Source organism: Pteropus vampyrus, unplaced genomic scaffold (assembly GCF_000151845.1).
Source record: "Pteropus vampyrus isolate Shadow unplaced genomic scaffold, Pvam_2.0 Scaffold363, whole genome shotgun sequence".
Taxonomy (NCBI): Eukaryota; Metazoa; Chordata; class Mammalia; order Chiroptera; family Pteropodidae; genus Pteropus; species Pteropus vampyrus.
In genome coordinates this window covers 173,750-180,139 of record NW_011889144.1, presented here as the reverse complement: position 1 = coordinate 180,139, position 6,390 = coordinate 173,750, and positions in this window count along the sequence as shown.

Here is a 6,390-nt window from a genome sequence, read left to right as displayed (position 1 = left end):
TCTAATTCACCTGCTTTTTGAACTGAGAATAGGCAGCATCAATATTAAATATAAATATTAAAATGTGCATTCCTCTTCCATGGTTATCATCAACAAAGGGCCTAGGAGGATCAACAGAAAGAGATGAGAATGGGGTGGGTGGAAGTGGGGAAAAAGAGAGAGACAGAGACATGGAGGGGGAGGGGCCTGCTGAACTCTCAGGGCCACCCCACCTCAGAGGTCCTGGGGTCATCTTCCCAAGTAGGCAACGGAGACTCAGACTTTCCCTGAGGGTAGGAGGGGCTCCTGTCACTAGGCTGACCTGAGTTTGCTATTGGCTCTAGAAACCTGTGTGGTCCTAGCAATTTCTTCAATTTCTTCAATTTCCTAGGGATTGAGCTTCTGGTTCCTTGTAAAATAAGAATGACAATATAACTGCTTCATATGCTTGGGTGAAGATCAGCTGTGCTAACAGAAATGAGATGCTTAGCACAGGACTTACTCAATAGGTGGTGATGATGATGATGGTGACAACGACATTGGTGACAATGGTGATGGTTATGGCTATTATTAATGAAGAGCAGATAGATGGACTCTAGTCCACTGATCTTTGCACGGGGCAAGGTTTTTTTTTCTCTTGAGAGGGAGTAAAATTTCAAGGGAGAAAGGCTCTGAAAGTGAGGAGCTCAGAATCTGGCCAACCTGCTCCCTGGGTGGCTGCTGGCCCACCCGACCCTCACCTGGACACTGTCCCTCCAGAGGGCCTTGGGGCAGGAAAACCCTTACCTCACTCTCTACCTAAGAAACAGTGTAATGATGCCCAGGGCTTCCTCCCTGTCCCATGATCCAATGAGGTTTCCCTCCCACAGAGGAAAGAGCCCCGCTTGCAAGTAAGAAAAAAATGGCTCCCGTGTGGAGATGACTACTTTTTTCAAGGTAAAAGATGGTGGACCAATGCTCTTTCATTATACCGAAAACTCTCTTTAATGCTACATGGGCATAAAAGTGTATACAAAGCCGATCTCTGCACAGCTCCTGAGAGCCCCCCTTTAAAGCTGATTTCTCTAGAGGCTCCGACTGGTCTCCTACCACATGCAGAGTGCAAGCACATTCACTCCGCACCTTCAGAAGAGCATGCTTCACAGAGAATGAGGTGTAATATTTATAAGTTTCACAGCAGTTTGCCTGGTGGGGTGGCTGACTTGCCTCCATCTTTTCTGACCTCTGTTTTCTCCCTTCTTTCTATACTTATCTTCAAAACAAACCAAAGCCAAGACCAGAAATCCTGTTCCCGAAACAAAGCAAACAAAAACAAAATAATAGTAACCTTTCTATTTATAGAGCCAAGATACAAGAGTGCCCAGTGCTTTGTTTTGGTTTTTCTGAGTGCCATATAACAGGGGAGGCCCCGGTACTAACAAGCAGTAGGGCGTGACAGCCTGGCAGTCCTAAGACTGAAGGCTCTTTTCAGAAATGACCAGCCGGGCCACAATTCCTGAATTGCCTCCACCATGTGCCAGGAGACATTCCAGCTTCAGGTGAGACTGGTGGCATATTCAAAGGAGCCTTCAGGGATAAGCCCTGGCACACGGAGAGAAGAAACACCGAGAAAGGCTCCTGCTGGGCTGGCCTGGGGAAGGCACAGCAGGTGTGGGAGCTGAGTGTGCAGTGGGGAGTGGGAAACTGAAAAACGTTGACAGCTCAAAAATCACCATTTGGCTTTAAGGCTATTTTTTTGCAACCTGTTTACCATCCTTTGGACATGATGTGTTTGGGGCATGAAACCATTATAAATATCACTTTTCTCCCAGAATTCACCTCCCTCCCCCTAATTGCCAGCAAACTAGGACCTAGTCTTTTTATTTCAGAATTTGCCTCTTCATCAAACTCATGGATGAGGTTCGGTTCCTTCAACACCACAGGACATTTTGTCTGTCCTCACACGGCCACTGTGCTACCGTACTTTATAGTTCTGTGTCTCTCTGTGTGGGATAGAAGTGCCTAAGCATATTCTCTGCAGATACATTAATTCCACCACCACATCATGCCTGCAATACTATGAACATCCAAAGACCCCAATGAATGGCGCTGATCAGCTTTGATTCCAGAAAGGGATGTGATTAATGACTGCTAGGAATAGAAAGACCATGTGCCTACTCAGGTGTGTGAGCGAGTGATTTAAGGAGGATCAATCACACTGCTTTTCCCTGACAGAACCTACCTGGTGAGCATCTCCACCAGTGGGTGCAGACTCTGAGGTGGGTTGGGTTTCCTTCCCTCTCCCAGAGGTGCCCGAGGCCAAATAAGGCCGAATAAGAGAAAGCATCTCACGCTATGACTGGTCAGACACCAGTTGGCGAGGAAGACCATTTGAGTAACTCTGAGGCTGGTTTCTCTGGCCTTCTGGGTTTCTTCTTCCAGTGCGCTTGCTGGCAGGAGGAAGAGTAAGCTGGGATTGTGGGGCGTTCTGGAGTTGACCAACCCAATTAGGCTTGGCATAAAAGTGTTGGTCAGCATTAGCACATAAACTGAAAAGGACCAGAATTTAGGTCAGGCGGATCTCTCTGTGCCCTCTGCCAGTAGGCCGGCTCTCCATCATGGCTCAGCTCTGGATCTCGGGGACTACACTTCCCAGGCTCCCTTGTGCCTCGGCCAATGGGAAGCACAGGGAATTGGCCAATGGTGGGACAAGAGGACAGGAAGGGGAGTTTCCTCCTGTGCCTCACCTGCCCTGCATTTCCACTTTGGGGTACCTCAGCAGTAGTCGTACCCCAGAATGGGAGATTCTGTTCCTGTTGAAGTCCAGCTTCAGCTTAGAAAACACAACATGCCCTCTGTTATGCATTGCTATGTCTCCCAAACAGACATGCTAAAGTCCTAACCTCCCTCCTTCCCCACCTCAGAATGTGTGACCTTATTTGAAAACAGGTCAGTCGTGCAGATGTAGTTAGTTAAGATGAGGTTATTAGGGTGGGCTCTAATCCAACAACTGCTTTCCTGATAAGAAGAGGAGAAGAGATGCAAAAACATACGCACGGAGGAAAGATGCACGGAGGAAAGTGACAACAGAGGCAGAGATCAGGGTGATACATCTAAAAGCCAAGGAAAAAGGATTGCACCAAACACCAGAAGCTGGGAGGTAAGGCCTGGAGCAGATTCCTCACAGGCTCAGGAGGAACCAGCCCTGCCAACACTTTGATCTCAGACTTCTGCTCTCCAGAACTGTGAGATTACACATTTCTGTTGTTGAAGCTGCACGGTAGGTGGTACTTTGGTTTGGTGGCCCCAGGAACTTACCAGAGTGGAAGTTCCAGCACAGAAGCAATTTTGATCCATGTTAATTCTTCTGTCCACACACAGTATAATAAGTAAGGACACAGGCCCATGAGTCACATATGGTGCGTGAACCTGAGCAGATTCTTAACCTACTCTTCATCTTGTATTTTTCTGCTTGTCTGTTTTTGTTTTTTAATCTTCCTTAATTTTTATTAGTGCAAAGGAGTAGCAATGATAACAACAAGAAAGAGTTGCGTGAGGCCTGGATGCACTTGTCAGCAAGAAGTGCTTGTCACAGGGCACTGCAGAAACAGTGGGTTGCCATAGTGGCCTCTACCAGCAGCTTGAACATCACCTTGGAGCCTCCAAGATCTGTAGACCCTCTGAATCAGAAACCTCAGGTGAGCACAATAATCTTTGCCTTCACATGGCTTCTGGACAACTCTGAGGCGGCCAAAGTTTGTGAGACTGGTTAGAATAAGTTCTCAAGGAGTGTTGGGGACTCCAATTAGTAATAGTTGTATATCATTATTTCAAGATCTCTAAGAAGTCAGAGTCTTGATTCCTAGGAAATTCACATCAGCCCTGCTGGGAACCAGGGAGGATGGGGTCTGGGTGCTAAAGCTGGTCCACCTCCTATGGGTCCCTTTCCTCGGTGGGCCATGAGGTACTTGAGCTGCACTACAGGGTCTCTAAGACCTCTCCCCACCCAGCAGCACAGGGCTCTGTGCATAGTTCAGGTCTCAGAATTCCAACCTGTGTAAAAGGAGAGGTAAAGGTTGTCAAGTGGAGTCCAGTCTTCTCGTGGACGAACCAGGGGCAATATTTAGAGGAGCTTTGCAGCATCTAGATGCCAAAATTTCAAAAACCAGAGTCAGCTTGAGACGTTGCTCTCAAACACTTCTGAAGTACACAGAGACTTTCAAATGTCATCCACCCAGAATCCAATGCACATCGCAGTGATATATTTATATAGACCGTCATGTTTAGATGGAAGTATTTGATATACCATACTAACCGTAATGCAATCAAAGCAGGAAGCACTCATTCTGAATTAGCCATTTTGGTGTATTATCCTAATAGAGTATTATTTTTAAACTACCACAATATTTTAATTACATTCTCAGCATGAATCATTATGTACCTTAGTGAAAAAGCACTTCTGACTGTAATTGCACACTGGAGTCCCATGATATAGTCGATGAATGTAAATCCTGAACTGGATTGACAGGAAGACTGCTGATCAACAGCTGCTCCCCACCAACCACCTTTGTGAGGTAGAGCCGGGTGTGTTCTCCAAGCCTTTCTTTTCCTCCCCATCCCTCCCTCCCTACCTCTCTCCCTTCTCTGTTCCCATTCAACAATCTCAAGCAGTCTTAAGCACCCAGCCCATACCAGTGATTCTCCTTAACTCCAGGGACAGCAACAAAACTCCCTGTCTTCACAGGGCCTGTGTTCTAGCACAGGGAAGTGCATTCTTACCCATAAAGAAGTACCCCTGCATAGCTTACTAAATGGTGAAAGGTGCTATACAGAAAACTAAAGCAGCAGGGGGTGGGGGCCAAGGGACTGTGGGGGGCTTTGGGGAAGAGCTGAAATTTTAAGACAGGCAACTCGGGTAGGGTTGACTAAAGGAGACACTGGAGCAGGCACCGGGGCTCAGCATAGCACAGATGTTTGCTCCTCTGTGCATCAGGGATGCTGCAGGCCTGCTTCCTCTGCGACTTTTCACCCACGTGAACCACCAGGGCTCTCCAGAACTGCTCCATCAAAAGGCACTTGAGTGAATTTTCTAACACATGGGATGGGAATACTACGGTTCTCTCCTGTATTATTACCCATTTTCCCGTTCCATTTATGGGTGAATATTAAGGCACTTAAGGGATGGAGATAATAGAGGCTACCATGTCTTTGCACAAAGGAGTCAATGGCAGTTCAAACAGCCAGGATGTAACTGCTGTGGTCTTCAGCGGTCACTCTAGCCAAATTATCTGCCATTTCCTGTGGTGGATTCCACCTGACACTCAAGCCAGACTCTCCCATGTACTTTCACATAGCCATGCAGGGTCCATCAGGAGATTGAGGGGCTGCATGGTGGTGCTTTCTTGGTTATTACTTCAATGCAGCAACCAAAGTGGCGAGGCTTATTTCACAGAAGAGGGCTCACTCCCAGCAAGGATATGCATGTCCTGTCCACAACACCAGGCTTCCTTCCTCCTGGTGGGTCCTAACTTCAGACAGGCCCTGGGGGTCACAGACAGAGGCCACCCAGCAGCACCAGTCAATTCTTGTGCTCTATGAGCACCTCAGGGCCTCATAGCAGCCACTTTTGTTAGACTAGTTGCTCCTTGAGGCAGATCAGAGTTTTACTAATTCTGTGTCCCGACCCATAACAGCTACTCCAGGCACCTGTTCTGAGAGGTTCTGACCCAGCTCATCTCAGGGGGAGTCTGGAAAACCTCTCTAATGATGACCAAGTGAATATTATGAAAAGGCACATTTGCAAGGACTGATACCACTCCCCCATAGCTGGGCTGGTTCCAGCCTCCTCCTGACCTAGCCTAGGGCTGGATGGTGCAAGTGTCCATTCTGCTCTTCTTTTTCCCTTCTGTTCTTTGTGGCTCTTTCAGAGAAGGGATGCAGGTGGATGAGTCATGGTCTTCCCTTTGAAACACTGGGGAGTGAAGTGGTGCCAGACAGAGAGGGAGCAGGGACTCTCTTGGGCTCCTTCATGAGGGACCCCAGCCTGACTCACTCTGATCTGATGAGCCAAAGCTAGTTTTAGAGCCACGAGGAGAAATGGAGAGCAGTGGCAATGTTTCACTACTAGAGGAAATACTGAACAGCTGTCTGTTTGAGGTGGCAGTGTCACAAAGGCATGGACTTCCAGGAGGGTAGGATGTCTTTTGCTTTTCTCCCTTAGCGCTCCTTGGAGTAAGAGGGAGCCCAAGTCCCTATCTTGGTCTGTTGGGGGGAAACGTAGGCAAATTGCTTACTTTTGTAAATAAGCCACCCATCGCCCCAGCAGCCTCACTAACCACTTCTGAAAATGGTTATCAGTGGTCACTGGTGGGAATGCCTTTACTTCACCTCATCTTTCCTTTGCCAGCCTCTGTTTCCAACAGCTTTTCATAC